Source organism: Lolium rigidum, chromosome 5, assembly GCF_022539505.1.
Source record: "Lolium rigidum isolate FL_2022 chromosome 5, APGP_CSIRO_Lrig_0.1, whole genome shotgun sequence".
Classification (NCBI taxonomy): domain Eukaryota; kingdom Viridiplantae; phylum Streptophyta; class Magnoliopsida; order Poales; family Poaceae; genus Lolium; species Lolium rigidum.
The window spans coordinates 136,635,801-136,652,620 of NC_061512.1; the positions used below are offsets into that span (position 1 = coordinate 136,635,801).

Consider the following 16,820-nt stretch of genomic DNA (forward strand, 5'->3'; position numbering starts at 1 on the left):
TGATCATTGTTGTTTCATGAAGACTCATGATTTTCTCCCCCATACTCCACTATGGGATAGCTTCATTAAGCACATCTTCACATGTCCATTATCACCAAATGGACGGCAAGCTTCAAGCTTGTGATCCTCTTGAGATGCTCCTCTTGAGATCCTCTCACTTTTGATGCATGCCCATGGAAAGATACCTAACCAACATAGACAACACAATGGGACATATATAATGGGTTAGTTCATAAAGCATAATTGACAAGGCTTACCATACCACATGACTTCACGTGGCACATTCTTTATGCTTCATGTGTTTACCAAACTTGAATTTATTCTTCACTCTTTGTATTGATCAACCTAGTATCTTCCCATGGTCTATCATACTATCTTGAGGTGTATAAAGAACTCTTCATTTGTTTGCATGCTCTAAATCTTAGTCAACCATAGCTCAACTCATGAGATTATCATAACACCGGCTTAGAGCCATATCTTGAATTCTTCACTTGTAATCAAGCACTCAAGATTATAATCATTCATTGCTTAACACATAAGCTAGAGCATGGCTAATATTGAGTTCCACATAAGAACTCCATCTTCATTTCTTCTTCTTGATCATATCACATATATGTCTTCAAATCGATGATCTTGATGCCAATACTCAAGGTATATCTTTATCTTCATGGCATCTATATATACTTGAATCCAACACATGGACTACAAGTAGTACCTATGGAATATTCCTTTATATAAACTCAATGAAAACATTAATCCATAGGGGTTGTTATTAATTACCAAAACTACACATAGGGGCAATATACCCTTACTGTTTCCGCCTCCCTTCCCCAGGGTGCAGCCTTTTGGCCGCAACGGGCCTGGCTCCGGAGAAACTGCCATTCCGGGTGTTCCTCCAGGGCCTGTCCCGGGGTACTTTAAAACCTGATTCCTGTAAGAACGCGGTGGCCTGCAGGCAACCAAATAGCCCATTCCAAGATCCAGCCCATGCAAAAAGACGTCTGCAAGGTACCAAACGTGTCCTACATTTTTGGTCCAATTTTTATCAACTTGCCTTGAGCCGTTGGATGAGCAATGAAGGGTTGATGAGAGGGTCCAGTTACAACGTGACTTGCTGTTTGCAAGTTACTGAATCCCTCGTCCGTTTTATTGTACCCGGGAATAGAGGCAGAGAGGAAAATTACCCTTTCTACACTTCTGCTCCATTATGCCCGCTTGATACAAATCAACCAGCTAAGGCTAGCCATAGTGCTAATATTATAGCTATTATCATGCATATTGGTCCCACAAAAATGCTGACATGGCAGCTAATTAAAGAGGAGAGAGGAGATTAGAGTAACATAGGTAGATATTGTATCATAGCGTAAAGACCGAGAAAAATTAGTGCTAAACAAATCTTGTACATAAATTTGCATTGAGATTCTAAAAAACATTAAACATAACAAAACTATGCTACTACTTCATGATAATACTCAATATAGAGATAGTAACATGTAGTAGTATCATATGCATGATACTACTACATGATACTTACCACTATGACCAGCCTAACAGTCTACACTTCAATTAATTAATTGGCCCGTTGAATCTCCCGGATAACAATCTCGAGCGCCCGATCATTGGCCACAAGGCCATTATGGATTACGTTGAACACCTTGACCAGCCTATAATTCTTCCACTTGGTCTCCACCACCAAGGCGCTCGCCAGATTCACCACTCCGTCATCGTCTCCGGCGACCGTGGCCGGCATCTCGTCGAAGCCATCCCCGGAGTACAAAATCCTCTCCGTCGTCCCCACCCTGACCCCCACGATGTTGGTCACCGGCACCCCGGGAGGCGGCAGGACCCCACCGAATAGTGGCAGCGCACGGGACAAGTACGGCCCGACCGCCTCACCGAACCCTATGTCCGCAAGGTACTCTGCCATGTCGCCGGGCGAGTAGTTCCTTCTCCTGGTGACCCCAAGCGGTTGCGTGGTACCGAAAACGGCCGGGCTAGGGCTGGGCAGCATCCAGAGGCTCGTCTGCTGGCTACTGCCCGCCACCAGCAGCGCCCGCGCGTCGACGAACGGCATGCCGTAGTTGTTCCCGGAGACGAGCGTGAGCATGCCCAGGACGATGCCTCCCCACGGAGCGGCGATCGACACGAAGCGCGGCACGAACCACCGGCGCCAGGCCAGCAACTGTCGGACGAGCAGCTGGTGGTCAGCGGGCCGCCAAGGCTGTGGGCGATGATCGTCACGGGCCTGCCCCCGTTTTGCCGGCTCGCCCTCTCGACGAGGCCCTTGAGCGCCCGGAGGAAGGCGTCGTCGATCCTGGACGGGTGCCCCGCCGGCGCCACGATGTACCGGAAGTCGTAGGGCACGTCGAACATGGTCTCGCCGTCCCGGTACCCCATCTTCTCCAGCCATTCCACCAACGTGTTCATGTACGAGAAATTCCTAAGCATTTGAGAGAGGAATCGTAAGGAATTTTTATTACTGGGAATCGCCGACACAATCAACTCATACTCACTTGCGGTCTGGATCGGGAAAGCGGAAGGCTTGGGTGGAGCTGAAGAAGGGACGCGCGTCTCGGCGTCGGGGACGTTGAAGTAGTCACCGGAGGCGGCGTCGTACACGCTGGTCATCTGCTCGGCGAAGCACGACACGTTGGCGGGGTCCTGGAGGGCCGAGTAGTTGAGGTAGAGCCGGAACCAGCTCTTCCCCTTGCGCTCGCCGCAGCGCAGCGACGACGGCTAGTAGAGCTCGGTGAGGTGCGTGTCCAGCTCGTTTGTGGCGTAGCCGGCCACCAGGACGATGGGGTGCAGACCAAGTGAGAGAAGGGTACCTGACAATGGCGAAACGCTGTTGAAGCACCCCAAAAGCACGCTCAACATCCTTGCGTGCTGCTTCCTGGCATTTTGCAAAATAGGCTTCCATCTCGTTTAATGGAGAGGGAATTGTCTTCACAAATGTAGCATACGTCGGGTAGATACCATCAGCTAGATAGTACCCCTTGTTGTATGCATGGCCGTTTACCTCAAAGTTCACGGCAGGAGCTTGTCCCTCAGCTAGCCTGGCAAACACCGGAGAGCGCTGCAGCACGTTGATATCATTGTTTGTTCCTGCCATGCCAAAAAAATGCATGCCAAATCCAAAGCTCCTGGTCTGCCACCGCTGACGTGGGCATTACCCTTCGGGTAACCAACATTGCCCTATCCCGTATTGTCTAGTTGGAGGCCCATGAAGACACTTGGAGGCAAGATGGGCTACTTGGATGGCGCACCAGAAGATTCCTTGGCGGGCAAGATAACGAGGCGGCCGAACAAGGAAAAGATTAGATCTAAAGCTACTGTAAACCTAGTCGTACTCGGTTAGACCTCTTGAGACCTGGCCTCCTATATAAAGGCCAGGAGAGGGGCTTCCGAGGGATACAATCAATCTTAGCAATCTAGGCCACCAAAAAGTCTAGAGCTAGGTCATCATAGCACTTAGCCTCTCGACGAGATCTCAGCCGAACTATTCGGCACCCCATTGTAACCCAATATCATCATAATCAAGAACAGACAGGCAGGACTTAAGGGTTTTACCTCATCGAGGGCCCCGAACCTGGGTAAATCGCTCTCCCTGCTTGTCTGTGAACCGATGTCTCGTGTCAGCTTGCAGGATTCCGTCAACCCTAAGCCCCAATCGGAGGGCATTGTCGAGGAGTACCCTCAACAATTGGCGCCGTCTGTGGGAACCCTGTCGGCACAAGATCGGACATCGGCAGAGCCCGTCATGTCATCGGCAACTTTGTCAACACCATCATCACCAAAATCGGGGAGCCCGATTCGCTACGGCTCCTATGAATTCACCCCACACAGCGACTCTTCTCGCTCGACCTTCTCCGATCTGCAAGGCAACATGGAGATGACCTTCGGGAGCGTCCACTACAACGTCAACTCAGAAGGAATCCTTCGGCTGCTGGAGTCGCCCATCTCCGGATCAACGAGTCCAAGCGCGTCATCATCACTCGACCTTTCGGCTGGTCTAACCGGCTCGACGAGTTCGCCCGCGCCCTCGACTCCCCGTTCGACGTCGTCCATGTCGGTTGGATCCGACAATGCCGCACCTTCGGAATTAACCTCGTACTACTGCTTGAACTGCGACACCAGGCACAGGCTGGGATCGAGCGACACACCGTTCATCTGCAATGCCCAGTATTCATAGGGAGAGGACAGCGTCGACAACATCGTTCGAGGTGTCACCCGAGGAGCGGCGCACCATCAAGTTTACGTTGCTAACAGGGGAGACGGAGATCGCACCCCCCGGCGAGCTAGTTTTGAGAACAGCGCCAGCAACAACAACAGCGACCACACCATCGCAGAGGAGGAGTGGGCAGCATCCAAAGCAGCCGTGCTTAACAACACATCGCTCCCGACAGGAACCACGATCGGCACCCTCAATGCTTACCGCTCTATTTTGGAGAAAAACCGGGAACGATTATTCAAGGAACAAACCACCCTCGAGAGACGCCTATCTGCGGCAGACCGATCCAGCGAACGACGAAGAGGCTCGCAAGGAAGCGCCTCTCGAAGTACTCAAGGGGCAGGCAAGCATCGATCAAGACTATCTAGGCTATCGGAAGACGATACTAGAGAAATAACATCGAACCTGACCAAGTCCTTTATGACCACGGACACCGCGGGCATGCCACGGCCAAAAACCGTCGTAGGAGCAACCGCCAACCTCGCTGCATACCTCATCAATCAGCGCCCTGAAGGTTCCATGGCTCAAGCCCACCAAGGTGCCCTAGAAAGTCTCGCAATATTGGGAGATAACCTAGTTCCGCGGAAGGAAAAGGCCACGTTGCAGTCTAGTGGCTCAAAACATCATGCGAGAGATGCCCGGGACGAAATCACTCAGAGCAGGATCGACAAAGCAAGACGACGACGCGCCGCCAGGGAAGAGTATGACAGTGATTCTTCGGATGAGAGTCAGGAGAACGACGGTGAGCTCGGGGGGGCCGATTGTTTAAGCTACAAAATCCATGAGGCAATGCCACCCAGGAAGTTCAAACCCACCCCTACTGACGCTGCCAAATACGATGGGCAGCAGGAGCCAAGGTCCTGGATAGACGACTATCTGCAAACTGTGATTCTGCATAAGGGGAACCAGATAGCAGCAATGCAGTGCTTGCAGCTCTACCTAAAGGATTCAGCGCGAGCCTGGTTAAGGGGTCTACCGAAGGATTCCATCAAATCATGGGACGACCTAGTAGATGCTTTCGTTGCCAATTTCGAAGCAACGTACAAAAGGACCGTCGGGATCGAAGAGTTACGGCATTGCCAGCAAAAGCAGAAGGAATCAATGCGCACATACATCGGGAGATTCACCAAACTCCTAAACAATGCTGAAGATGTATCTGTCGACAGAGCAATCGACGCCTTCAGCGATGGCATCCGACGTGAAAGCTACATAGAAGAACTCGGGCGCAAAAAGCCAAAAACCATAACCAAGTTAATGGAAATCGCCAACAGCTGGGCTGATGGCGAGGACAACGTGCGAAAGCCGCGACAGCGCAGTGACGACGAGGACGACGACCAGCCGAAGCACGATTCGGGTGGTCGAAGGGATCGTCACAAGAGAAGGAAGAACCGCAGCTATGACAACAACAACCTGGTGGCTGCAGGAGACTCCGATCGGCAGGACGACCGATATGACGATAGAAGAGACGATCGACAGGACGGCAATCGGAACAACTCTGGGAATCGTGGCAATTATAAACCGTGGCAGCAGAGGACTCCCGAACTGCCCTACGCTGAACAGATCAACGCTCCCTGTTACTTGCACTCGTATACCGATTCTAAGGACGGCAAAACGAAGTCAAGCCATTTGCTCAGGGACTGTCGGCAGTTCATTGACATGCACAAACTTATCCAGCAGGGAGGACAGCAGCCGCTACCACCACCACCACCACCTCCACCACAGCATCAGGTCCAGCAGGCTCAACCTCACCAACCCAACGAGGCATTCCCACCACCACGTGGGCAGATGAGTATGATCCACAGGACAGGAGTTTCAAGAAGAGCAATGAAGAAGCTCACTCGAGAAATCAACTTGGCAGAAAGCATCATGGCGAACATTCCTGAATATATCGAGTGGTCGTCTCAGAATATTACATTCAGCCGAGCAGACCACCCGATGACCATACAGAAACCAGGACACGCGGCCTTAGTAGTCGAGGCGCAGGTCGGGGGATTCAAGATGAGCAAAGTCTTCATGGATGGTGGAAGCGGACTAAACCTGATATTTCTCGACACGATCAAGAGTATGGGGATCACCATGAGAATGCTAGAAGAATCGGACACCCGCTTTCATGGGATTCTCCCTACTTCACCAGCGTACTCTCTTGGCAAAGTTTACCTGAACGTCGTCCTTGGCAAATCCGACAACTTCAGGAAGGAAAAGATTGAGTTTGAAGTCGTGAACTGGGAGTCGTAGTATCACGCTATACTCGGGAGGCCAGCTTATGCCAAGTTCATGGCTGTACCGCACTACGCATACCTCAAGCTGAAAATGCCTGGGAGCAACGGGACTAACATTACAGTCTATGGAAGTTTCTCACGCTCGGACAATTGTGATCGAGACTTTCAGAGGATTGCTGCAAAGTTTGGACTGCGGCAGGAACTTACTGACCTTCCTTCGAAGTCTTCATCACGCGATACTAAGAAAGAAGAACGCGTCAGAGGAGCAAAGAAGAAGCCAGCCGACCTCGCCCTTGAAGCTTCGGCAGCACGAACTTCTGCAGATAAAGCTTCGACAGAAAAAGCTTCGGCAGCTGATGGCGCAGAAGATTTAGGAGACGGCAAGACACTAGCAACCATCGTCCAGGCTCCTAGTGAAATCAACAACGCTTCGGTAACCACTAACATGGTGACCAAGCCAGAAGATGAGAAGAACCCCTTCATTGTTTAAGCAATTTATTAGCGTTTAGTTTTTCCCTTTACTTTCAGCAGGGCTCCTCGTTTTTCGCTTTCTAGCCTCGTGTCTACTTTGTTAATAAGAAATTAATCCCTTGATAAGCATTGCAGTGATTCGGAGCATCTAAACCGCACCATCGTCAAACTTGCCTACGCCTTTCGGTGAGCAACGGTGTAATGTAATATGCGGCAAACGACCATGCTCCGAAAAAGCCTCTACGAGTGCTAAAAGGATGCAAAATAAACAAGGGCACCAACCTTTCCCTTTGCTATAGATGCTTCTACGAGTGCCGAAAATAGCAAGAGTTTGGAAATACACATAAACACAACCCACGTTCGATATTTTACTTATGGAAATATCAAAGAACAACGGGCTCATCGACAGATTCACTGCACCCGAAATATTCGGGAGTGACTATCGAAGCATACATCGGTTGAAAGCAAAGTTGCGCATACAACGGGTTTAGCAAAACCCGCAACACGAGCTGATCACTCAAATGATTTGCTGACCAACGAATACACATACATCTAAACGAGCAATTAAGATTTGCTCCTTCAAAATTTGCCAACGGCACCAACATGGTAAAAATACATATACATGTATCTACCTCGGCTAAAACAATCCAAACACCTGGATGAAGTAGCCAAAATACCCATTTACAAAGACAAACTTAACCCTAAATTACCCTTGCAGAATGTCTTTCTCTTCAGGTACCTTTGAGTCCTTTTCTAACCTATCGACAATTACATTGGACGGCAGTGCAACCTACGGATACAGTGTCTCCAAATCACCAGTTGCGTTGGCGATAGACAGCAAATTCGCTGAAGGATACCGTGCAAGGACGAGGGCAAGCGTAAACCTAGCTCCCGCAAACACCTGGGCACGTACCAGGTTCTTGACCTTCTTGGCATTGCTGAATTCTGACATTAACGTCAACAAGGTGGGAGGAACTGAGTTCAAAGGAAACATTGTCTTCCATATAACCCTCAGTCCTTTGTAGCACTTGTCGAAGAAGTGGTGGACTTGCTCGACCCGATCTTGGAATTGAGCAACAGCCGAAGCTTTCGAGTGCTCCCTCCAGAAAATTTCGTCGGTTGATGATAGCTGGGTTAATGCGTGCACATGCTCGTGAATCCGCTTGTTCTCTTCCGCACGGTTCAAAGCTATGACTGGCAAAGAAACCAATGGAAGATCAGGCAATACGTTTTCAATAAAAGAGTAATGAAATCAAAGACAAGGTAACTTACAGTTTAAACTTTCGGTGGCCTTGTGCAGTTCAGTAAGAGCGTAGCGCTCTATGTCGGCTGCAATTTCGCCCTTTTTCTTGATAATGGCGGCCAAGGCGTAGGTGCTGCGCAGGTCCTTTTCCAACTGTGTGATCCGATCCTTCATACGTTGCACTCGATCATCTTCAGAAAGAGCACCCGAGGAATCATCAACAAATGAAGGCACTGGGAACACCTGCAAGGAAAGACGTCAAAGGCATGACATATCGATTCTCTTCAACGTCAGAAGGTACTCCCATCGGGAGAACACAAGCAGAAGTATCATAAACAAAGAGTGTGCTAGCAACATTGCTAGCACAAAAGTTTATTACAAACAGAAGTTATCCGGCAGGACATTGTTTCACACTAGTTCAAAGAAAAGCTTGCTACAAAAATTAAATGGCTTGGGTTTGAGTCGATAAACTAGGGCCGGCCGATGTCTTCTTTGATGACACCAGCTCGAGGAGCTGGCGTGCACATTTAAGAGCCGATATCTTGAAGATGCTTAAATCGACAAGTTGCCCATCTTGTTCTTTCGGCAGCTCCTTAGACATTTCTTCAATGTCAGCTTTAAAGCCGTGACCCATCATAAGTTGGCAGGCAAGGAGGGCACCATAGGTACGCGAGGTGCGTTTGAATACCTCGATAACCTCCTTGGTGTCAACTCCGAAGGCGTCGATCAGCTGCCCCAGAGTTCTGTTTTGATTGATCTTGGGGAAGATCATCGAGTGCATCCGCGCCAAGGCACCTTTTCCCTTTTCAAGAAGCTCCCGCGTAAGCTGGTGGGAGGCGAGAGTCATCGACACACCATTTGCCGGAGAATTGTTTGGAACTTTGTCCAAGGCATTGGCGGGGATGTTGGCAGCTTCTGCAAGAAAATGAAATGAAAAAGGTCGTTGACAAAGGATCGAGCTCATAAGTGCGATAATCGAACAGAGGTATACAAAGGAGATTACCAAGTAAAGCTAAGGAAGACAGACGAAGGAGTTCATCCTTCTCAGCCGCCCGAGCTTCGACAGCCAGCCTGGTTGCCTCCTCTTCTCTCAGCTTCTCCCTCAGCTTGCCCAGTTCCTCCTTCAGGGAGTCGACTTCTTGGCGGGCCTCGGCGGCTATCTTGACTGCACCATCCAACTTCGAGGAGGAAGATTCAACTTCCGTCTGCAGCCGAACCTTCTTTGCCTCCAGAGAAGTGTATTGGGAAGCAAAGGCCTCCAAAGAGGAGATAAGTCCTCGCATGTCCTAAAGGAAAAAGGTTATTCGATGAAGAATCATTAAGCAAGATATGCATCAGAAAATTTCATGTTGTAATCGAAAAAGACTTACAGAAGGAGGAGTCCTGGCGGCGGCAGTTGAAGGAACAACTTTCCCTTTAGAAAGGGAGGAAGCTGTCGATACCTGAGCTGCGGGGGCTGCTTTAGGAAACGACGCTTCAGAAGCAGCTACGTCCAGCGGAGCAGCTCCGGATTTGGCCTTCTTAGCCGGCGGCTCGACAAAACCTTTGTCACTGTGAAAGGAGATGATTGACCAAAAATTATGAAAGGGATGCAAGAAATAAAAAGGCAAAATATGACTTCAGGGAAGGAGGTGCTTACATATTGAAGAGATCGTCTTCATCGGCGAAGCCGCCGGTCGATCTCTTCGCGGGCGAAGCCCTGGTCTCCTCCACAGCTGCATTAACAAAGGTATCACGATCAGCGTCATCATCACGCATTGATCCCTCTGTGTCGCGAGCGTTGTCGGCTGAGGAAGGAAGATCGATGTGGGCAGCTTCTGAATTTGTCGAGTCATTATGTTCACTTTCTGGGCTTGTGGACCCGACAGTGTGAAAGTCAACAGGGATTGAGGAGTCTCTTCCCTCAGAAGTATCATTTGGCGAATCACGCAAGTCGCCCGAAACTATGGGAATGTGCCGAAGAAAGGAGCAAATGAGAACAGCGGAAATTATGCCGATTGAGAAGAAGCAGCGTAGTAAAAGTATAAGGAGGAAAAATTACCTCTGGTAGTGGATGATCAGCATCAAGAGGAGTGTAGGAAGATATCAATGGAATTGAGTCTTCTTGGCTAAAGGGAGTAAGGCGGCGGACTTCATCTAGCAGCTCCTTTTCCGACAGTTCAGCAACATTGATCCTGGTCTCATCTTTTGGACCCGTATACAACCACATTGGACGAACTCTTGCCATGACTGGTTGGACCCGACGTTTCAGGAACACCGCTGCTACCTCTGTACCGATCATGGTTTGACCATCGGCCTCTTTGATTCGAAGGAATTTGGCGAATAATTCGTCGGCTGCTGCTCTTTCGTCGGGTGAAAGAATGTTCTTCCAGGAATCTTTCGGCTTAGCCTCAAGGACGTCGGCAAAGCAAGGAAGCTGGGACTTGGTTGTCAAAGAATCTTTGACATAAAACCATTTCAGTCTCCATCCTTGCACATATTCTCTCATTGGGAAACTGAAATAGTTAACCTCCGAGCGAGCCACAAACCCCACGCCTCCAATGACGAAGGATCCGTTGCTACTGCTGTACCTCTTAACATAGAAGATCTTCTTCCACAACCCGAAATGAGGCTCAATGCCCAAAAATGCCTCGCAGAGGGTGATAAACACAACAACGTGAAGGATCGAGTTGGGAGTGAGTTGCCATAGTTGGATTTCATAAGTCCGTAGAAGGCGAAGAAGGAACTCATGGGAAGGAAGCGAAAGACCCCGATATAGGAATGATAGGAACACCACGGTAAAACCAGCAGGGGGATTGGGCCGAGAAATCACACCTGGAAGTATCATGTTCCCCTCGACGGGGGAGACTAATCCAAGGCTTCGGGCCCTCTTCTCATCACGTTTTGTGATGGAGGACGCCAGCCAATCTCCTGGCTTGGTTATTGGGCCTGGCGGCGCTGGCGGCGCCGGAGCTGGGGGAGGAGCGTCTGAAGAACTCTTCTTTGGAAGAGTGGAGGAAGATTTGGCGGCGGCGCCACCGGTCGTGGAGCTGCCGGCGGCAGTAAGGCCCTTCTTCTTCACCATTGTGAGATCTGGGGAAGATTGAAGAAGCGGCGGTGGCGGCGCAGCAGTTACGGAAGGAAGAAGAAGAAGAAAGGCAAAAGCAGATGTGGGAGAAGATTAGGGATTTTTCGTCCCTTGAAGATCTTAAGAGGAGAAGAACTGCGTGGGCACGTGTCGTTTATGCCAGTTCATCAAGTGGACCTTTTTTCCGATTGATGGTTGCGGGAATCGAGGAGGCGCCTTGGTAACTGTGCGAGAAGGGTGAAAATTTCTTGAAAATAGGACCAGACAGGGAGAGAATGGGCCCGGCGGGTCGCGTCTTGTCAGTCAAAATCAAGATGTCGGTAAAACGTCATCAATGACGTCATGAAGAATGCTTGACGCACTCGAAGGAATGAAAAGGTATCGGGTGGTGAGCTTGAGTCTATGCATAGATTGTGAAGCATCTGCGCTTAGACTCAGGGGCTACTCCCATCGGGAGCGCTGACGCGCACCCGATTAATTGAGAACTCGAGGAAAAAATGAAGAGAAAGGTGGTTGGTCAGCCTGAGTCTACGCACAGATTACAAGCATCCGTCCCTAGACTCGGGGGCTACTCCCATCGGGAGCGCTGAACGCGCACCCGAGAGAACTTTTTTGCACTCCAGGATCATGCCCGGGGACTTGATTCTGTGTAGGGTAACGTTGTTTTGCCATCGGCAGTTAACCAACAAAAGTTGGGCACGTTACTTATCATCCCTTGTATGCGGAAAAAATATCGGATGACCGATGAAGACTTGCAGAAAAACTTTGGTAGGGTAAAATGTTCGAGTGATACAACTTGAGTCTACGCACGGATTGCAAGCATCCGTACCTAGACTCGGGGGATACTCCCATCGGGAGCGCTGATGCGCACCCGACAGAAGAAGATGATGCTGATTCAAGATGAACGAGGACGATCAAGGAGAAAGAACGTCAGTAGGAGACATGCTTCAGTCTCCACCCGAACTATGTTCGGCTGGACACTCGGGGGCTACTGACGTGGGCATTACCCTTCGGGTAACCAACATTGCCCTATCCCGTATTGTCTAGTTGGAGGCCCATGAAGGCACTTGGAGGCAAGATGGGCTACTTGGATGGCGCACCAGAAGATTCCTTGGCGGGCAAGATAACAAGGCGGCCGAACAAGGAAAAGATTAGATCTAAAGCTACTGTAAACCTAGTCGTACTCGGTTAGACCTCTTGAGACCTGGCCTGATATATAAAGGCCGGGAGAGGGGCTGCCGAGGGATACAATCAATCTTAGCAATCTAGGCCACCAAAAAGTCTAGAGCTAGGTCATCATAGCACTTAGCCTCTCGACGAGATCTCAGCCGAACTATTCGGCACCCCATTGTAACCCAATATCATCATAATCAAGAACATACAGGCAACACGTAAGGGTTTTACCTCATCGAGGGCCCCGAACCTGGGTAAATCGCTCTCCCCGCTTGTCTGTGAACCGATGTCTCGTGTCAGCTTGCAGGATTCCGTCAACCCTAAGCCCCAATCGGAGGACATTGCCGAGGAGTACCCTCGACAACCGCCTCAAGAATGACACTGGACTCACCAGTATGGCCCTTGTAGATCACCTGCCAAGCAAAATGGAAATTCTTCCAGCCCCAATGCATACAGTCAATCCTTCCGAGCATCCCAGGAAACCCTCTTGCCGCATTCTCCTGCAGGATCCGAGCTGTATCATCTGCTCTTGGTGCTCTCAAATAGTCTTTGGCAAACACCGCAATGATGGCTGATGTCTACGCACGCTTCTATTCCTGTAGACAGTGTTGGGCCTCCAAGAGCAGAGGTTTGTAGAACAGCAGCAAGTTTCCCTTAAGTGAATCACCCAAGGTTTATCAAACTCAGGGAGGTAGAGGTCAAAGATATCCCTCTCAAGCAACCCTGCAATTACGATACAAGAAGTCTCTTGTGTCCCCAACACACCTAATACACTTGTCAGATGTATAGGTGCACTAGTTCGGCGAAGAGATAGTGAAATACAAGTAATATGGATGATTGTAAGTAGTAATTGCAATCTAAAATAAAGATGGCAGCAAGCAAACATGTAACAGAACTTGTTGGAAACGGTGTTTCGATGCTTAGAAACAAGGCCTAGGGATCATACTTTCACTAGTGGACACTCTCAACAATGATCACATAAATAAATAACTTCTCTTCACTTGTGCTACTTTCTCACACTCTCTTGTTGGATAACAAACACCATTCATTGTGTAGGGCTACAAGAGCTCCCTCAAGCCGGAGTAAACAAGATCCACAACATTCGGAGTTCATATTTAAGTAACCTCTAGAGTGCATAATAGACCATTGCAATTTAGACCGAGTACTAACATAGCATACACACTCTCAACAATAGCTATGAAAGGGGGAATAGATCGCATCGATACTATCATAGTAATAGTTAACTTCATAATCTACAAGAGATTACAATCATAACCTACGCCAAGTACTACATGATGCACACACTGTCAACATTACACCATGGAGGAGGAATAGACTACTTTAATAACATCACTAGAGTAGCACATAGATTAATAGTGATACAAAGCTCATGATCACATAAAGATCACACCATGGGAGAGAGAGATGAACCACATAGCTACCGGTAGAGCCCTCAACCTCGGGGGAGAACTACTCCCTCCTCATCATGGGAGACAGCGATGGCGATGAAGATGGCGGTGGTGTCGATGGAGATGACTCCGGGGGCAATTCCCCGTCCCGGCGGCGTGCCGAAACAGAGACTTCTGTCCCCCGAAACGGAGTTTCGCGATGGCGGCGACGTCCCTGCAGTCTTTCTGGAGTTTCGTCAATTCGTGTAGGGTTTTTACGTCGCGAGGGATTATATAGGCCGCGCCCGCCTATGGTGTGGGGGCCCTGGGCCTCCACTCCATCTCCCCTTCGGTGTTCTGGTCCGTCTCGGTAAAATAAGATGTTTGGCTTTTGTTTCGTCGAATTCCGAGAATATTGCCCGGACAGCCTTTCTGGAACCAAAAACAGCAGAAAACATGAACTGGCACTTCAGCATCTTGTTAATAGGTTAGTTCCGGAAAATGCATAAAATCATTATAAAGTGTGAGCAAAACATGTAGGTATTGTCATAAAACTAGCATGGAACATCAGAAATTATAGATACGTTGGAGACGTATCAAGCATCCCCAAGCTTAGTTCCTACTCGCCCTCGAGTAGGTAAACGATAAAAAGGATAATTTCTGAAGTGACATGCTATCATAATCTTGATCAATACTATTGTAAAGCATATGAGATGAATGAAGTGATTCGAAGCAATGGTAAAGACAATGACTAAACAACTGAATCATATAGCAAAGACTTTTCATGAATAGTACTTTCAAGACAAGCATCAGTAAGACTTGCATAGGAGTTAACTCATAAAGCAATAGATCCTTAGTAGAAAGTTTTGAGACAACACAAAGGAAGATATAAGTTTCAGCAGTTGCTTTCAACTTCAACATGTTTATCTCATGGATATATCTCATGGATAATTGTCAACACGAAGTAATATGATGAATGCAAATAAGCAAGTATGTAGGAATCAATGCACACAGTTGACATAAGTATTTGCTCCTAAGATAGAAAGAAGTAGGTAAACTGACTCAACATAAAGTAAAAGAATTGACCCTTCGCAGAGGGAAGCATGGATTACTGTTTTTGTGCTAGAGCTTTTCATTTTGAAAACATAGAAACAATTTTGTCAACGGTAGTAATAATTCATATGTGTTATGCATAAGATGTCCTATAAGTTGCAAGCCTCATGCATAGAATACCAATAGTGCTCGCACCTTGTCCTAATTAGCTTGGATTTCCATGGATTATCATTGCATTACATATGTTTCAACCAAGTGTCACAAAGGGGTACCTCTATGCCGCCTGTACAAAGGTCCAAGGAGATAGATCGCATTTGATTTCTCGTTTTTGATAGATCTCAACTAAGGACATCCATACCGGGACAACATAGAAAACAGATAATGGACTCCTCTTTAATGCATAAGCATTCAACAACAGATAATACTCTCATAAGAGATTGAGGATTAATGTCCAAACTGAAATTTCCACCATGATACATGGCTTCGGTTAGCGGCCCAATGTTCTTCTCTAACAATATGCATACTCAAACCATTTGATCATGATAAATCACCCTTACTTCAGACAAGACGAACATGCATAGCAACTCACATGATATTCAACAAAGGTGTAATAGTTGATGGCGTCCCCAGAAACATGGTTACCGCTCAACAAGCAACTTATAAGAAATAAGATACATAAGCTACATATTCTTTATCACAATAGTTTTTAAGGCTATTTTCCCATGAGCTATATATTGCAAAGGAAAGGAATGAAATTTTAAAGGTAGCACTCAAGAAATTTACTTTGGAATGGCAGAGAAATACCACATAGTAGGTAGATATGGTGGACACAAATGGCATAGGTTTTGGCTCAAGGATTTGGATGCACGAGAAGTGTTCCCTCTCAGTACAAGGCTTTGGCTAGCAAGGTTGTTTGAAGCAAACACAAGTATGAACCGGTACAGCAAAACTTACATAAGAACATATTGCAAGCATTATAAGACTCTACACTGTCTTCCTTGTTGTTCAAACACTTCACCGAGAAAATATCTAGACTTTAGAGAGACCAATCATGCAAACCAAATTTCAACAAGCTCTATGGTAGTTCTTCATTAATTGGTGCAAAGTACATGATGCAAGAGCTTAAACATGATCTATTTGAGCACAACAATTGCCAAGTATCAAGTTATTCAAGACAATATACCAATTACCACATGAAGCATTTTCTGTTTCCAACCATATAACAAAGAACGAAGCAGTTTCAACCTTTGCCATGAACATTAAAAGTAAAGCTAAGAACACCAGTGTTCATATGCAACAGCGGAGCGTGTCTCTCTCTCACACAAAGAATGCTAGGATCCGATTTTATTCAAACAAAAACAAAAATAAAAACATACATACGCTCCAAGTAAAGCACATAAGATGTGACGGAATAAAAATATAGTTTCACTACAGGTGACCTTGTAAGTTGTCGATGAAGAAGGGGATGCCTTGGGCATCCCCAAGCTTAGATGCTTGAGTCTTCTTGAAATATGCAGGGATGAACCACGGGGGAATCCCCAAGCTTAGAGTTTTCACTCTTCTTGATCATATTGTATCATCCTCCTCTCTTGATCCTTGAAAACTTCCTCCACACCAAACTCAAAACAAACTCATTAGAGGGTTAGTGGATAATCAAAAAATCACATATTCAGAGGTAACATAATCATTCTTAACACTTCTGGACATTGCACAAAGCTACTGAAAGTTAATGGAACAAAGAAATCCATCCAAAATAGCAAAACATGCAATGCGAAATAAAATGCAGAATCTGTCCAAACAGAACAGTCCGTAAAGACGAATTTTTCAGGGGCACTTAACTTGCTCAGATGAAAAAGCTCAAATTGAATGAAAGTTGCGTACGTATCTGATGATCACACACGAAAATTGGCAGATTTTTCTGAGTTACCTACAGAGAGTTCTACTCAAATTCGTGACAGCTAGAAATCTGTTTCTG

General features: G+C 47.5%; 1 pseudogene; it reads right to left on the minus strand.

Annotated features, from left to right (window-relative positions):
- Window positions 1-1,570: 1,570 nt before the first annotated feature.
- LOC124656460 lies at window positions 1,571-9,447 on the minus strand (annotated as a pseudogene).
- Window positions 9,448-16,820: the final 7,373 nt, after the last annotated feature.